The sequence below is a fragment of the Triturus cristatus genome, chromosome 5_2, assembly GCF_964204655.1.
Source record: "Triturus cristatus chromosome 5_2, aTriCri1.1, whole genome shotgun sequence".
Taxonomy (NCBI): Eukaryota; Metazoa; Chordata; class Amphibia; order Caudata; family Salamandridae; genus Triturus; species Triturus cristatus.
In genome coordinates, this window is record NC_140588.1 from 412,855,557 (window position 1) to 412,874,229 (window position 18,673).

The window sequence follows — 18,673 nt, forward strand, 5'->3', positions numbered from 1 at the left end:
CCAGTTAGTGGTGTGTACGGCACTGGTACATACTAATTACTGGTCCGTATGGCTAATCGGAAGCGTTTGAAACTCTTGACGTGGAACTTTAGGGGTCTTAACGACCATAGAAAAGTGCGTAAAGTTCTAGTCTATTTGAAGAGAAAAGAGGTAGATATCGCTCTATTGCAGGAAACGCATCTTCACCCAAGCTGCAGCTTGCTGACAGGGAGTCGTCTGTTAGGGGTTTTTCATGCTGCCTGTTTTACCTCACACTCTAGGGGCATTTTGACCTGGGTTAATCCTGGTGCGAAGCTCCGGATGGAATGTTATGAAGCAGACCCTTCTGGTAGATATGTCATCACCCGCTGCTATAATTCCTCTATAGATATCTATAGATATACTGGTGGTAAACTCCTATGGCCCAAATTATGATGATCCACAGTTTTATTACTCTCTCTCCCGGGCTATTAAATCATACTCCCCTTCATCTGTGGTGCGGGGCGGGGATTTTAACTGTGTCTTGAATCCATCGTTAGACTGCTCTAAGGGCCCACTGAGGCCTCCTTCGGCTGCTGCCAGAGCGATTGCTGATGTGTCTGTACAGTTGCAGGTGGTTGATGTGTGGAGGGCACGTTCGAGGGATATGGGTGGGTTCACGCACTACTCAGCTCCTCACGACATACATACACGTATCTATTATTGGCTCATTTCGCAAACCTTGAAGTCCAAGGTACAGGATTGTAAGGTGATAGCACGGACGCTCTCGGACCACTCGCCTATTGTGTTGACTTTCTCCATTCCTCCACGTGGGCCTCCTCCCTTCCTGTGGCGGTTCCCTTCCTATTCGTTGCTTGACGCGGAACTGAGCTACGCTATCTCAGAGTTCTTTGTGCTAAATATAGACACAGTGGATTCTTTTGCCACCGTGTGGGAATCCTTTAAGGTCTATATTAGGGGTATTGCCATCAGCAAACATGCGGGGGTACTCTGCTCAATTCGTGGTAGATTGGCGCTTTTGGAAATCTGGATTGCCGCATTACAGGACGAACTGTCCTCTCCACAACTACTTGACCTCTTGAAATCCGCAATAGCCGAGTTTAATGATGAGGCGGACAATGAGGTTAAGCACATGGGAAAATATGCTACAGCTCGAGTGTACGGGGAGGCGGATCGGCCGGGTTCGGTCCTGGCAGCCATGGCAAAGCGCAGGTTAGACTCCAGTGGTATCCCTATTTTATCTGCATCTCCTGGCTTTACTTGGTCGGATCCATTAGCTGTTACTAATCAGTTCCAGAATTACTATCAAGAGCTTTACAGCTCAAAGGTTACCCCCACCGACGCGGACATAATGCAATATCTGGAATATATCGAACTCTCTTGGTTACCAAACTGGCATAGGGTTATTAATGCGTCCTGTAGAACTGCAACAGATCCATCTGGCGTTGAATTCTATGAGAGAAGGCAGTGCGTCTGGCCAGGACGGGCACATGGTGGCGTTCTATAAAGCTTTTAGTGACCTTTTCATAACCCATTTGGCCACATTGTTCCAGGAAATTGGCGCGGTTGGGATTATGCCACAGACTATGCGGGAAGCTTTGATCGTTACCTTATTGAAGCCAGATAAAGATCCCCACCTATGTTCCTCTTATCGTCCGCTCTCTTTGTTGAATGTGGACACTAAGTTATTTGCTAAGATCCTTGCAAACCGTCTCTCCCCACTGTTGCCTCAGTTAATTGGCCCTGAGCAAGCCGGTTTTATTCCAGGCCGTACACTTTCACACAATCTTGGTACGGTGTTTGGAGTTCTTCAGCATACCCGTCCGGATGTACCCGGCAGTAGCGGTCTTCTTAGAATCCGAAAAGGCGTTCAATTCTATTGAATGGCTGTTCCTCTATGCTGTCCTGCATCGTATGGGGGTCGGCGATGTTTTTTTACAACTGGTTGGGGTCCTCTCTAATAAACAGAGTGCTCGAGTTCGTGTGGGAGATGTAGTATCTGACCCTATTGTCATCTCCAGGGGTACCAGCCAGGGTTGCCCCCTATCCCCACTCCTATATGCGCTGGCAGCTAAACCCTTGTTGAGAGCGTTGAGAGAATATCATAGCCATAGAGGCCTCCGCTTCCCTGACTATAATTTGATAGTATCAACCTATGCGGACGATACACTTCTGTACATCAGAAACCCGGAAGTACATCTTCCTCCGGTTATACGCGAGGTGTTGCAATATGGTGGGTTATCAGGTCTAAACATTAATTGGGATAAATCCTTGATTTTCCCGCTGACTCCTTGTACCACTCCTGTGGAGCTAGATTACCCTTTGCAATGGACCTCTAATCCGGTACGCTATCTCGGAATACGGGTTCATTCGAATGCTGAACTAGTGATCCAGGCAAATTATGGCAGAGCAATAGCAAAATTGAGTGAGGACCGTTGGATTCATCTCCCATTGTCACTAGTGGGGAGAGTGTCACTGATGAAGATGGTGGTGCTGTCTCGCCTACTCTTTTGTTTGTTAACATTCCCATTGTTGCCCCCCGGCATCTGTTTAAGGAATTGCGGGTGTTGATGGTTAGATAGGCTTGGGCCGGTAAAGCGCTGCAAGTTTCTATGGACACACTTATGTTGCAGTGCTCTGCTGGTGGTTTGGGCGCTCCAGATTATTTCGAGCTTTATTATAGGGTTGCGCAGGCATCACACGCGGAAGCCTGGGTACACGGGCTCCAAAACCTACCCCAACTTCATATAGAGAGAGTTGCTGCTGCTCCTGAGCCACTGCCTTGGCTTCTAGCTAAAGCTCCGATTAGACGGTGTGGTGTCCTCGATTCAGTGAACTCCGTGACTCATGTGTGGCACACCCTTCTTGGTTTGTTCACCGGAGCCCAACTGTATTCACCTCGATTGCGTATAGAATGATGCCACTGGTTCGTTTTTAGTTCGGACAGAGGCGTGCTCCGTGCACTGCATAGTCTTGGTATGTCTGTAATGGGTGATTTGTTTAAAGATGGCATGATGGTCAATTGGGATGATACGATTGCTAATAAGGAGCAGCCCTCTGCACTAACGCAGTTTCAGTTTTATCGCACGAGGCAATGCGAGGTGTTGGGTGAGGAGTTGACAGAACCTATGGAATCCCCTCTTTTGTCCATCTTACTCCGTTCTCAGACCCCGATTAAGTTGCTCTCTAAACTGTATGTCTCGACCTTACAAACTAAGATATCTCCATACACGAAGGCTCGCCTGACTTGGCAGGCGGACATCAGGGAACAACTCTCGGATGACATATGGTTTTATTGCTGCGAAGTCACCCATAAAATCTCTCTAAACGGCAGGCATAGATTGGCACATTTTAAATTTCTCAATAGGGTTCACTATACGCCAGAACGATTGCACAGTTATGGGTTGCGTGATTCTGACTGCTGTGAACGTTACGATAGTCCGGGAGCTGGTTTTTACCATTTGGCATGGTTATGTTCCCCTGTGGCGGAGTATTGGAGTCACATTTTTGTGACTCTGACTGTCATTGTGGGTACCCCCATCACACCTGATCCTTTATTAGCTCTACTGGGATATACGAAACCCCTGCATAAAAAGATACGTAACCTGATAGCCATGGGTCTTCTCTTGGCTAAGCGTAGGCTGGCTATGAGGTGACTGCGGGGGCCTCTGCCGACAGTGGCTGAGTGGGAGAGAGATATGGTGTATTGTAACACCCAGTCAGATGTGTACAATGAGCTGCTTCCACCTTCTTCCCGTCCCTTAAGCTTTTGGGGCCTTTTTGCTCAATATCAGGAATCCAATCGTATTGCTGCTGAAGTACAAGAGGAGTAAAGTGGTGGTGTTATATTTTTTAAAGCCCTCCTGATGTATCATTATATCGCTGTGGTTAACCTTCCCTGAATTGTGCTTGTGGAGTGATCGCCTCCTCAACTAGCTCATGTCCCCTTGTGAGACGCCACTGTTGTACTGTAGTTGCTGGGTATACTGTGTGCCAATCGCCTCCCTCATCCCCATTTTTATCATTTAGTGGAACATTGTATACTGTTTGTGACCTGTGTTTTTCTTTTTTAAATGTGATTGTATTTTGCTTTTGTTTGCAAAAAATTCAATAAATAAATATAAAAAAAACAAATAACATAATAATAACAGTGAGCTGGCGACCAGTGACCGTGCAAATATTATACATGTATTCAGTACACGTGCTTTATTACCAGATGTGCATATCATTTAAAGCCGCAGCCGTACATTCTTTTGAAAACTTTTTAAAAGTGCACGTATTTTATCGAAATAGTGGTATGCATTTCGGTTGCCAGGACCTCCATCTGACCGGCAAACATAAATGAGCAGCTCCGCTCCTGCAGGATGTTTTGTTTGTGCTGAACATGTTCCTTTATTTTAACGATTCAAGCAGTAGCGCACTGGGGTCTCCTTTGCTGTTGGCGCAAAAATCACTCCGAACCTTACTTAATCAAACACAAAAAGAGCTTTGAATGTGAGTACAGTATTTGATTGAAAGGCATTTTCGGGTGTCAGGACTTCGATCTGTTTGTTTGCACATGAATAAAAGGGTCAGGGACCAAAATAAATTGAAATGAGCAGCTCCGCCCGTCTAGGATGTTTTGTTTGTGCTGAACATGTTCCTTTATTATGATGATTCGAGTCATTGCACTATGGGTCTCCTTTGCTGCAATCAACTATCAAATACAACAAGCATTGGCATAGCCAATAGGTCTCGCTTTTGGGACCTTATAAGTATTTAGTTATGCAGCACAATATCCTTGGTGCAACAATATCAACTGTTGCATGGCTAAATACTTATAAGGTCCAAAAGCGAAACCTATTGGCTATGCCAATGCTTGTTATTAACAGTCACAAAAATTCAATCTAGGCCAAGGTTAGTAATATGGGAGGGAAAACGTTTTTATTTTAAACATACTATCGAAAACTTGGAAAACAAGAAGAAAGCACCTGAGTACTATAGAAAGAAAGACATTTAACAACAAAAGAGTGTGAAAAGAAAGACAAAAAGGAAAAAATTACCGTTGGCAAAACTATATATATATAGTTTTGCCAATGGTAATGTTTTCCTTTTTGTCTTTCTTTTCACACTCTTTTGTTGTTAAATGTATGATATAGGGGATATAAGAGTGTGTCTCAACCCTCTCTCTCTTGTTGTTTTCATTTATACTATAGAAAGAACTCAGAATGTCCAATGCAAGCACTACCATAGAATTTGCACCGACTCGTGGTAAAGTAGGGAGTCCTTCTAGAATCTTCCACAAACACAAAGTAGGAGTAGTTAAGTGCTGTATAAATGCAGTTACAATACAATGCACAATAAAAGCATGGCAATTCCAGGCTACTAAAAGAGACATTAAAAATAAATGCATCTAATCTATTTTAAAGTGCATGCCCTCTCGGAACCTGCAGCCTTTAAACTAAACCTATATTACATTTGCCTCTTAGTTACTGTACCTGAGCTGTGAGATCTGCCTATTTCGAGCCGGAACCAGGAAGCGTTCACCAACTTGACCGTCAGTCGAAGAGCCACACATCCAGCAACTATTAACTTTGCCTCTGTCTCTTTTCCTGGGTGCAGTGTTTCTGAATTAAGCGGGAATCTCTGGTATTTAAACATGCAGTGTCAACCCAGCTCTGTCAATGCTCCTCAGCCTAAGGGACACATCTTTGGTACTTTATCAACCATTCTTGCTAATGCTAACAAAGTTTGCGTGACTGGCGGGGCCATACCTGCCAAGTCATCACACCTATTATTTTTTTTATTTACCGTTCATGGTAGAGGTAAATAAAAAACGAATACCAAAAGTGATTTTTAAACAAAAGTTAAAGAGCCATGCATGTGTGAGTAAGGGTTGAGGCAAAGGAGAGTAAAAGATGTAGTATTAAGGCCAGAGCTGCTGACTTTGACCTGGGGATCTTGGCGTCGCTGAACATCCTGTGACTCTGGGCAACTCATTTAATCTCCCTGTGCCTTAAAACACAGATTGTGACTTTGCTTAATTGCTCCTCTATGAAAATGAAGCAAATGCACAAACAGAAAAGACACACAGTTGACCAAAGTCAAAAACCAAGTATTTTTCAGATCCTCCGCTCATAAAAACAGCTCATTGTAAATAGCCTCCTGCACAGCACACCTTCAGCCTCAATAGCGTTGCGCTACAGTGTAAGTCTCTAAGCTCATGGTAATGCAGCCCATCTCGTTCTTTTTAGTGGTGCTGTGTGTCACATGTAATGGGCTCCAATAGTACTGCAAAGCACTGCAGACCTCGCCGTGACAGTGCTGCTGCTGCATATGCTGCATGTACTGAGGCTGGTGCAGTCACTGTGACCGGGCCGCAACCCTTGCAGCTGGTGATGCCCTGAGCTGCAGGCTGTCAGAACTGCAGCGTGTGCACTGGGGATCTGATCACAGTAGCGTTGGTGGAAGGGACTGAGTATTGATTGGAACTGGGGGAAGGGAATGAGGGGAGCGGCAGAAATGATTGAAGGCAGAGTCCTAGAATTAAATGTATTTGTCCAGGCAAAAAGAGCAGAGAATGTGATGTTACAGCCAGGGCTGCTGACCTTTGAACTGGGGAACCAGGTGCGTCTATGCATTGGCATCATTTGATTCTGGGCAAATCACTTAATCTCCTCGTGACCCCCCCCCCCCCCCCCCAAAAAAAAAAAATCCAACCTTATGTAATGTAACTGGTGCTCATGTATAGTGCTCCAATACCTTCGGGTTTCCACTATATAAAACTGCAAACCTGGGACAGAAGAAGGGGGATGGGGAGAAGCGCATGCAGGAGACTGAGAAACACAGAGGGGGAGCAGAAATCACAGGGGTGAAAGTTTGCAATGTGGGTCGGGGACACAAGCCCACAGGTAAATCAACAACCTGGATACTGGAGTGAGACTGCGGGGTGTTGCACACAAACACACAGTGCTTCATAGCGGCACGGAGCACGAAGAGGAAAGAGGGAAGAGGCTCATACACAGAGAGAGATGGCTGGAAAGCAAATTTGCTCTCACGGAGTGCTTTACAACAAAAGAAACAAGCATTGTGGCACCGACGCTTTACTTTTAATGTTAAAAGTAAAGCGCGGGTGCAGCGATTATACCAAAAGTAAAGAAATAGATGGTTTTTTCTATTTCTTTACTTTTGGTATAATCGCGGCACCCACGCTTTACTTATAACATTAAAAGTAAAGCGCGGGTGCCGCTATTATACCAAAAGTGGAGGTGGTGGACGTGGTGGTTGTGGATGTGGTGGTGGACGTGGGGGTGGATGTGGTGGTGGTGGACGTGCTTAAAATCTTGAAAGATGTAGTTAAAGAAAGGTTAAAGACAGTGGGTAGAAGTGTTCAAGTTGTACACATACTGAAATCGTACAATCTTTATAGCAAATGTGCAAAAAAACAGGCATAGAAATGTGCTTTTTCAAAGGTTGCTTGGCTCGCCTGGTGACGTACATATTTCCTTACTAGACTAGATTTAATACAATTATGTGCATTGCTTAATTAATAGTTGATTTGGTAAACAGATGGAGTTAAAGCTCTGCACGTGGCAGACGCACTCAGAAGAAATTATTCCCCGCGTGCTTTTACAATGCACCACGTATGAGGGAGCACAAAATAAGTTTTTTTGTGTCAATTATATAAAATCCTTTAATCAATCGCTTCACCCTTCGATTGGCTGTGATAACATCACCGATGTAACGCCAGTTACAATGCAGATATTTCTATAACCAGTGCAAGTTTAATGTGAGGTAACAATAAAAAAAAGATTTTCATGTAAATGTGTATTTTCAAAGTAATGTCCATCAAATGTGTTTGCTTTCCTAAGAAATATTGTTATTTATACAGTAAACTTGTTAGTCCTAGTAATACATCACAAATTGTCTTGTGAGGCTTTATTTCGGTAATTGACAATAACTGGCAATGATAACGAACACAATACACTTCACACATTGGATGTCAGTGGTACATGAAGCGAGAAGAGTGCACCAGCAAGCTACGGTACTGATATCTTAAGGATGACATTGTGGCATTGGAAACATTATGCAATATGCTGGCCCCGCAGAAAAGCTGCATTTAATTAAATAAGTGGCAGTTGGCTGTTTATCTTGAACTAAGGGCAAGAAACTTTCTTTCTGCCCGAGATGTCGTAAATACATTCGAGTATTCTGCCCTCGTCAGATTTGTTTCGGCCACGCAGCTGAAAAGCTTTCGGTTTCAGCTATGTCCTCGGCCTCCCTGTCCATAACAACAAGCACGAGAAAAGGAAAAAAAACAAGAAACTTTCTTTCTGTCCAAGATGACGTAAATAAATTTGAGTATTCTGCCCTCGTCAGATTGATTTCAAAAACAGGACTCGACGATCAAAAGCAGGCTAAGAAAGAAAACAAGACGTGCGGCCGAGTGGTGCACTTAATCACCCGTGAAAGACAGCTGGCAGCTGCGCGCATGCACGCTCGCGTGAACGCAAGCGCTAGGCCAGCCAAAGTGTGGGGTAGCACTTTGAAAACTCACCTACTAAATGTCTCAGAGCAGCGCATGCGCTTGCTCAGCGAGACCTAAAAAGGGGTAAGGAAAGCAGATCAGGACAGGAAAGTGAAAGATAAACAAACCGGTTTTGGGACCAGTAATCTCAACAACCCAGGAATAGGAGACAGTAACAGGTGAGAGGAGTGTAGGAGACCCGGATTAGAGGTAAAGGCCAGTCAGACGAAAACGTGGAGCAGTCCAGCGGAAAAGAGAAACGTTCGAAGGTCGCCCAGATGGAGTCCAGCGGGAAAGAGGAAACGGACAAAGGTCACTAAGATGGTGGATTCAGGTCATGGCTCCTCACAAACGATTACTCCCCACTACTTTTAGATGTCACCAGCCGCTACTGGACGCTTGTATCATTTTTTCCTCAAGACAAAAGAGATCATTAGTCATCTGTTTTGAGAAAAAATCAATACTATTGAGATGTATACCATGTGGAGTAAACTTGCTACATTGGTACAAACCACTGTCACATATATAATCCTGTTCAATGTCAAGATCCTTTATCACATCACCCACAGTTAACATTTCCTCACTGTCCAATTAAAGCAATACAGACATATCTTTAACTTGTGCATCAGATAAATCTTACAAAAAAGGCTTAGAATCTGTTTGCAGTTTTTTGAAATCATGTAGATGAAAATCGTATTTTAGCTTGGCTTTAAAGTTTACGTGTAAACTTAAAAGCATCAATGTGTAACTCCAAAAATTCTGCCATGATTCATGGGACAGAATCTAAGTCCTTTATTTATTAAGACAGATATTTCATATTAATTCAGGGAACTGTCAAACAAGTTAATGACCAAATTATCACTAGTCATGGTGGTCAGAGCAGGAACACCATCAGATACCAGGTTAGTTGCAATCATTTGTTCAATCTCTTCTTTTGGTTTCAAGTAAGTGCTCAGTCCTTTATTTCTGTTTTTCTCCAACTCCCGCCCCCCCCCCCTTCTCCTTGTCTTGTGGTAAGCCTCCATTGTTTGTTTCCAATGCGATATCTTAAAACCCTCTTAGAAAAAAGTCGGGAGCTACTCGGATGAGCAGCCTTATCATTAATACCAATGGGGCCGGCTTCCTCAATGGAGGATTCAGTCGGGCTGCTGTTTACACTTGACAGGCTACACAATCCCTGCAAATGTTGGGTGCCTGGTCTAGGGACCATTATGCCATCAAATCTGCAGGCAAAGGTAAATATCCTCCTGTTATCTTAGTCTCTGTCACCTCTGGCAATGTTACTCATCTTTCTTTCTTTAACTATTTTATGGTGTTGCTGGATCTGATCCTTCAAAATCACATAGTTGTTATCTATGGCCTCTTTGCCACTCGGCATGATGGATGGATGTCCATCCATCGGAGCTATACAACTTGGGGATACTACGGACATTATATTTTTATTTGGACCATCAGTGCATGTGCATGTGCCTGATGATACTATGGACAAATGACAGTACAATGCAAGTTTTGATTTACTTTGAGTATTACGTCTGTTATCAACTGTAGTACAGTGTGATATTAGTGAAAGAATAGTGGTATTTTAATTATTGGCGAAAGAATAGTGGTGTCCTAATTATTGATACCCACGGTATTTACTATCTGCTCTCCTTGTGCATATTTAACGGTTCTGGATTCAGGCATTTTTGGTTTGACTGAAATTGTGAGTGTAGCTACGCCAATTGTAAGCTAACAAGGAATTCTTATACTCATCGTTGTGATTCTGGCCTGCTAAACTACGCTAGTGTGCTATTGAGCACGAGAATACATGTGGGTAAATAATGACTTTACATGTAACACTTGGGAGCTTGGGTGCCTGGGTGAGTAAACCTTGGTACACCACGCATGCCGCCATGTAAACCTTGCTAATGGTCCTATGGGCAGATTATGAGAATTGTAAAATGTACTATAATAAAAAAAAGTATAAAAAAACAATGTGCATGTCTGTTGCACTACAATGTGCACGTAATGTTTTCTATAATTGTTTGCTGGCATATCACGCATTTTTAAGACACCATAGCCTGCCATGCATCCTTTAGAATTAATTGACTTGCTGATGATTTTACCTATGATTGTAAGAACATGTCATCACTGTTTTTTGTTATCAGTTTATGGCGCCGGATTGAACTATACATGTGTGAGAAGCTGGCCTGGTATATGATGTCCACTCATTAAAGTGGGCACCTTGCACCAGTCCAGACAACCCTTATGGTGATTTAAGAAGTCTCAGACAACCTTAGAAAGCTATCCAAGTGGTAACTGTGGAGAGCAGCCTTCAGGCTAAGTCTTGAAGGAGTGTAAAGCAGCTTGTTTTACCAGAGTGTAATCTCATAGTATAGATTAAATGAAAAGAGAACCAAACAGTAGTTATAAAAAATATGTATTTATTATATAACGCAGTCTAGTACTTTACAGTATCTCCTACATGGAGACAGACACAAAGCACACAATACTTAAGCAAAGAAATGACAGTAAATAGCACTAATACACAGTGGGCCCCAGGGAGTGACCAAACCATATACTAAAAAAAGTGGTATAAGAACCACGAATCGAGTCAGGACAATGCTGAGAAGACGTAGAATTGCTGGGACCCCAAGGAATCACCCACGGTGAGTAGAAAGGGACCCCACAGAGTGTGTGTGCAGTGTGGGAACACGACCTCGTGCTCCGTACAAGTCTATGTGCAAGTCGCGGTTGGATTTTTAAAGATTAAGGACCCTTCCAAGTGGACTTCGAAGAAACCCCATGGAAGACAGAAGGTTGGAGAGCCACCCCACCCGTGGATACTGAAATACCCAAGTTACCTATCCCAGGGAAGCCGGGTGCATAGGTGTGAAATGGCGTCGGAAACCACAGTCAAACTCAATAGAGGACTTCAAGAAAGTGCCACTGCTGCAATGGAGAAGAAAGTCCGTTGGAATCCAAACATGGATTCTTGTTGAGGAGTACCTGAAAAAAGAGGGGACAGAGTCTGGGTCACTTGTGAGTGACCAGGGGCTCGGTAGACGAATGTCCACCGATCTCGGGTGCTTCAGGATAGTTGACAGTGACCTTGACTCTGCTATTGCAGGGACCAGGCGATGTTGAGGATGACCAGGAGCCAAATACAAGCTGTCCCATGAAGGATGTCAAGTGCTGAGGGGTCAGTGTCCGGCGGGAGCACCAACAAGCCTTGGCAATAGCAATCCACTCAGAAGGTCAATGAAGTGTACGGTTCGGACCAGCAAGGTCCAGGAGACTCACCAAAGCCAGGGGAGTCGGGGCAAGCCTGGAGCAACTAGAGGATCCCAGGAAAAGCAAAGTTTACCCTCAAATGAACCCACAGGCCGGAGGCACAGGAGTCGCGAGAGGACTTCGGGCAGTTTCACAAAACAACAGACCATGGAGCACTCGGTGTGAGGTGGGTGAAGATCTTTGTAGGAAATGATGCCAGAAGTTGGGGCTACTTGAAGCCTAATGCACTTGTCGCAGGATTGCCAAAAAGCACATGCACTTGCAAAAGTATGTGGTGCACAGGGGTTCAGGTATTGCAGCCCCCCACGAGGGATTCTGACTTTAAACTCAGTGAGAAGGCAGCTCGGACCTCACGGGACATAGAAACCCACCTCCTGTGTTGCTGAGCCTTTTGGAGTCCGTAGGAGCTCGGGATCAGCAGACTGGTAAGCAGTGTTGCGGTGCCTGCGAATGCAAGGGACTGACTCCTTCAGTCCAAGGGAGATTATCTTCAGGTGTCTTGGATGCTCCACAGGTCCTACACGGATCCTGTACGGTGCACAGGCATAGACAATGCAGCAGACTGAGAGGAAGACTAGGTCAGGCCCAAAAGAAGTCCAACGAAGTCCAAAGTGCCCAGACGGTCAACGTGCAGTGGTTTCAGTTCTGAATCTTTTCCACGACGAATCTAGGATCTTGCAGCCAAGTAAGCCCTTAAGTACCCACGGGAGAGGGTTGGAAAGATTCAGAGGACAGGGGGGAGGCTACTCCCATGTCCTTTGTCCAGATTTGCACCAGAACGGGAGCCAACACCTCCCAGGACTGGTTTGAACTGGACTATGCACAGGGACACCAAATGTGCCCCTCATGCAGTCTTTCAGTCTCTGGCAAGCGCACCCACCCAGCCATAATACACTAAATCCTGTCTGGGAGGTGGTGACACCTCCCTGTGACAGGATGCCTATTGTTCTGCCTTCCCCTGCTCAAGCTTGGCTCAGTAGCAGGAGGGCAGAAATGTGTCTCAGGTCGGCACCAACCCTTTTGTGCTGTCCGGAGTTAGAAAGATAGTACCAGGAACACCAGAGACCCGCAAAGGATACTTCTGAGGGGTGGAATCATACCTACCACACCGGTTACCGGATCCAATGTGGTGGAAAAATATACCACAAGTCACTTTACTTCACCATGTTTTAGCGTGAGAACTGACAATGTGCATCTTTCTCTTTCGTAACAGAACAAATAGAAATCTTTTTCCTAATTTGGCATTCCTAAAGCAGGTCCACTATAGAGTTTATCTCTAAGCCCTAGGATGAGACTCATGCATTCATTGTCAAATGACACCAGATCACTGACATCACTGTCAGTAAGATTCACTCAAGGCTTTGCAATCAGTGAATAGTTTGGAATTTACTTTCTGCAGTTGCCAACAATGCTCAGAACCATTCTCACTTCTCTTTGCATATATGGTGAATTCATTTTCAGAATTGCAGAAATGTGTTCTTTTGATATTTTTCTTGCCCCTTTTACAATATGGTGTCCCAAATTTAGAATTTGTTTCGTACAATGCTGCATTTTTGTGAGTAATACTCTATGCCCATTTTTTTGCAAGATGGCTCAAGAGTGCAATTGTATCCAACTTGTAGTCTTCCTTTGTTTTAGATTCAATCATTAGATCTATGCATTAGGCTAGCACTGAGGTAAAGGGCAACTGCAGACTTTCCAAATATTTCTTTAAAATCTGGCTACTGATTGAGGGGCTTTTCATACACCATTGTGGGATACGAAACCAAACGAAGACTTTGAAACAAATCTGAATGAGAAAAGATATTGGCTATCCTCATGAAGAGGAATGGGGAAGAATATATGGAACAATTGGATGACTGTATACCATTCTGCATCAGCTGGAATCTGAAACAAAATGACAGCAGGAGACCGAATCACAGGACAACATTGGATTACAATATTATTAATTTTGGGCAGGTCTTGAACTACCGTACATTTTATGCATTTTTTTAATGCTCATAATAGGTGAGTTACAAGGGCATCATAGTACTTCTTTTAAAATGCCCTGCTCAATTTTCAGTAGCGGGTGTCAATCCCTTCTCTGCTTCCTGTGTATGCTTGTACTGAGGAGTTCGAGGGTATACTGCATTAGGCTTTACTATGCTTTTGACTGGTTTCTTCCTCTCTTACTGTGTTGTAAATCAGGAGGTAAATTGTCTTTTGTAAGAGCTGGAAATAAGTGGATTTTTGACTCTTGTGATTTTATTTTAAAGTCAGAGTCCTCGCCTGCTTTTGAATTGCCACACCGTCCGGTGTGCAATAAATTGTGCAATTTATTTTACTGAGTAAATCTCTCCCCAGCAAATTAACAGGACTTGAACTACATATTATAAATTCATGATACTTTCTGATTGAGACAAGTTTTATAAGTCTATTTGCTGAAACTTGGTTTGTTATTTGTGTGTATGATATACCTACAACTTGGACTTCTATTTCCAAGAGGGGTACGCTGGGAACCTCCATGGGTCGAACTGTGGAGCGGGTAGCATCTGTATCGATTAAAAATGATACTAGGTGACGTCACTTTCTACATACTGGGCACTCTGGTCTACCTATGGGACTGCAATTCTCCTCCACTCTTAGGCACCATCATTGCAACTGATTCGGTCCAATTAAGTTTGGAGTTGCTGAAAACGAAAACTGACAGAAATCATTCTTAATCATAAAAGTACTTTGCTGAAACTGGAACTGTGTTGTGTTGGAATTTAAGCATTTTAAATCAAATATGTTGCTGCGTCATTAAAGCTACTGGTATATTCACATTGAATTGCCCTTGATTCTGCATGTTCTGCATACAAGCAAGTTGGGCTGGGATTGTTGAATGCAACGTTCCATTCCATGCCATATGATTTGCATTCTGCTATATTTTAGGAATGATTTGTAAATCATTTTGAATTTAATCTGGATTTTGTCTACACTCAGGTTTCCAGTGTCCAAGATGATCACAATAGTGAGATGGAGTACTTTTCTGCAATTGATGGATTTCGCTGAGTAATATAATTGCCATTCCTCTCCCCTTTTGTACTCCCGCTCACATCTTGTTATTTCCCAATTGGTGATTTAACCATAGGGGGGGATTAAAATCCCAATTCCAAAAACTTGAGAGATTAAAAATACAAGAACTTGCAAGGTGGTGGGATGGCATCACCTTGCAACAATATCTTGATAATAATAGAGTTCCTAGAGCTTTGAGGATCTTGATATTCCCGACTTTTAAGGATTTAGATGAACATCTCCTAAAGGAATGGGAAGAGAATTTGTCCCATTCATTTGCTACTATGATGGAAATTCTAATAGTACATGCAGAAAAGAAAGCAGCATCTCTTTTATTAGAGATAGATAAATTGGAAAAGGAGATAGAGGCTAGCCCACTTACTGAAGTGGTTAAAAAGAATTACGAGATCCTTGAAAAAGTGATGGAGGAATATCAGATTTACCAGAGGGATAAAAAGGCTAAAAAGATACAAAGAGATGAGAAAGATTATCGCGAAGGTAGAATATATACTTTCGCGAAGAAATATGATACTGTGAAAAGTACAGAGTCAGCAAAAAGGAGTAGAGAGGATATTTCTGAATCAAGATCAATCAGTAGTAGTTCATTTACTTCTACAGAGAGCATTCCATCAGTGAGTGAAACAAATGATGCACTAGTACCACAAGAAAAATGTAATTTTTTATTGGAGCTAAAAAGGCTATGCCTCAACAGCATACAAACAAAAATATATGCAAGACAAGGCGGGGAGGTAGGGCCTGGCACAAAAACCAAAAAAGAATTGCCGAAATTAGCGGTGGACCTTCGTTCATCCAAGAAAAAGTGAATACGGCTACAGTATTGGATCCAACAGAGGTCAGCTTAAGTGCTTTGGAGCAGGATGCATGTAATTTGTCTATTGTTAATCTTTCAGATCACTGTCTCAGTAATGAAGAATGCAATGTATTGAGAAAAAGACTAGGTTTCTGCCCTACACAGACTTGCAAAATTATTGATATGATTGTTGATTTGCACAAGTTTACTAGGATTTTGAAATTAAAACATTTTTTCCATTCGAATTCAAGATGTAACTTGCCTAATATCTCCAGTTCCGAATTGTCTGATTACACAGTAGGGGAGGTGGATACCATACACTTGCTGATGTCACTAAATGATGATATACAAATTACTGGGGAAGATCTGAATATGGAACTGGGAGTAAATAGTAGAATAGATACTGACAGTGGATTAAAAATACGATCTAAATACACACCCCAGGTATCCCATCCGAAAATAGATCTGTTCAATGCACGAGTAACAAAGTACTTTCATAAGTTACTAAATTCTGATCATTATAGGGATAAGGGTCCATTTAATCTTACTTGGGCAGAAAAGCAAGCCTTACAGACCCAATGTGACCAAGAAAATATAATAATACGTGAAGCCGACAAGGGTGATGAATAAATGTGACTATATGGGGGAGATAGCAAGACAACTAATGGATGGTGCCTGCTACGAGACAATTCAATCTAACCCCATACCTGATTTGACTATCTTGATTAACATGAGACTTCTGGATTGGAGCGAAAAGGGTCTTCTGACGGATGGAGAATGTAGATACCTGAGGGTCACCAAACCTAGTTATCCCTGCATTTATGTTCTGCCGAAAATACATAAAGAGGAGGCTTATTTTGAGGATGTTGTTTGGACGGAGGGGTTGCATCTGGTTACATTTGATGTGGCCAGTCTGTATACTTGTATTAGGAAAGATCTGGGCCTTCGTGCATTGGGTTACTTCTTGAAAAATAGAACTGCTGAGTGGTTTGAACATAATGAAATGTTATTAGAAATGACCGACTTGATTCTATCAAAAGATTTCTTTCTTCATGGCAATCAGTGGTACCTCCAACTCCAGGGTACGGCGATGGGAGCGAAATTTGCACCATCGTACGCAGGATTGTTTATGGGTTGGTGAGAAAGAGAACATGCTTGGGGAAGATATGCCTCCCCCTGGATTAATAACATCATATTCTGGGGGAGGTATATCGATGATATCATCCTTTTGTGGAATGGCTCTACTGGCGAATTGCAAGAATATTTTGAGTTTCTTAACAAAAATCCATATAATGTGGTACTCACAATGAACCATTCCACTGAGCAGATGGATTTCTTGGATATTACGTTCTATGTGAAAGGAAATAAACTACAAAGCAAGCTGTATCGTAAACCTACAGAGAGCAATAGTGTATTACATGCCATGAGTGCCCACCCGAAGGTAAGCATTGATAACATTCCCTATGGTGAAATGTTGAGGTTACGCAGGAATTGCAGTGATGCCAATCTGTTTACTGAAAATCTAAAAGAAACTAGGAAAAGATTTGAGCACAGAGGTTATAAGAAGAAGGTATTGGACAATGCGGAGAAGAAAGCTATGCAGAAAACTAGGGAATCTACACTATACGAGCGGGGTATTGCAAATGCCAGTCAAACCACTCAGTCTTCAATTAATTTTGTTACCAAATATAATAAATACAGTCAGGATATTTATAAGATTCTTTACAAACATTGGAAATTACTACAGGAAGTGCCAGGAGTAATGGGTGTAATTTCCCCAAAAACAAAAGTGACCTACCGAAAAGGAAGGACGCTGAGAGACATGTTATGTCCAAGGTATGTGACACCACAGAAGGCGAGGAAAACGTGGTTGTCGACACAAGTGAATGGTTTCTTTACATGTACAGATTGCAATGTATGCCAATATGGTAAAAACAGACAGAAAGAATTCAGTTATAATACATCTCGGGTTTATAAAATACGACAGATTATAACATGTAAAACAATTTATGTTACTTACATAATTGGATGTCATTGCAACATTATCTATGTGGGCAGCACAACTCGAGCACTTAAAACTAGAATTCAGGAACACATAAGGGCAATCCGGCATCAAGATACTAGATATCCGATGACTGTACATATGTGGGAGCGTCATGGAGGAAAACCAGAAATCTGGTTCCATGGCATCAATCACATTCCCTTGAGAATGAGAGGAGGGGACAGGGAGCTGTCCCTTAGGCAAAATGAGGCAGGTTGGATATGCCGGTTACGCTGTACTAAGTTGGGACATAATACTGATGAGGAGTTACATTATTTCATGTGATTTGTTTATGTGAAACTTGGAATCCTGCATATACTATTCAAATTGAGACAGTAGAGTGAACGATATTCTCGTAGAAAGGTACAACCGGGGATTACGACTTGAAGATTACTTTGATATTTTGAGTGACTCTTGTAATCTTTTGGGCACTATTTAAATTGTTACATCAGAGAGAATAAAACATTTCTATTGAAGTAAGGGGGTTTATTTATATTACTATTAATATTGATATAATATGAGTAGGATGTATACATTTTGTTACTTTGGTCTTGTGATTGTGACATAAATGTACTTGATGTATATATATTTTAAGTATGGAATGTGGCTAATTCTTTCCTGGCAATTTGTGATATGAAGATAAAGTGAATGATTACATTGTGACTGCTAGGATCAAAATAATGCGGCTTTATTATGCCTGTATAGATTCTGACCAAGTTCTATTGGGAAATAAAAATATATCAAGTCATTAAATTCACCAAAAAACAAACTGACTAATGGGGTGACATGGGCATGATTTGATTGTCGGTGCTCTGTCTCCTTTGGGGGGACTCGAACCCTGGTCGTGGGAGTGTTTGTGTCCCGCATTTGCAGTTTGAGCTATGTTTCATCGTCGAAATACCCACGTAATTTTAGGAAGTTACAAATCACATGTTAAATTTGTGAATACGATGTAGTAACGGCGAATCGTGCAAAATATCTTTTGATGTTTTGGTCGCTTGCGATACGGATTTGTGGGCTGCCTCGT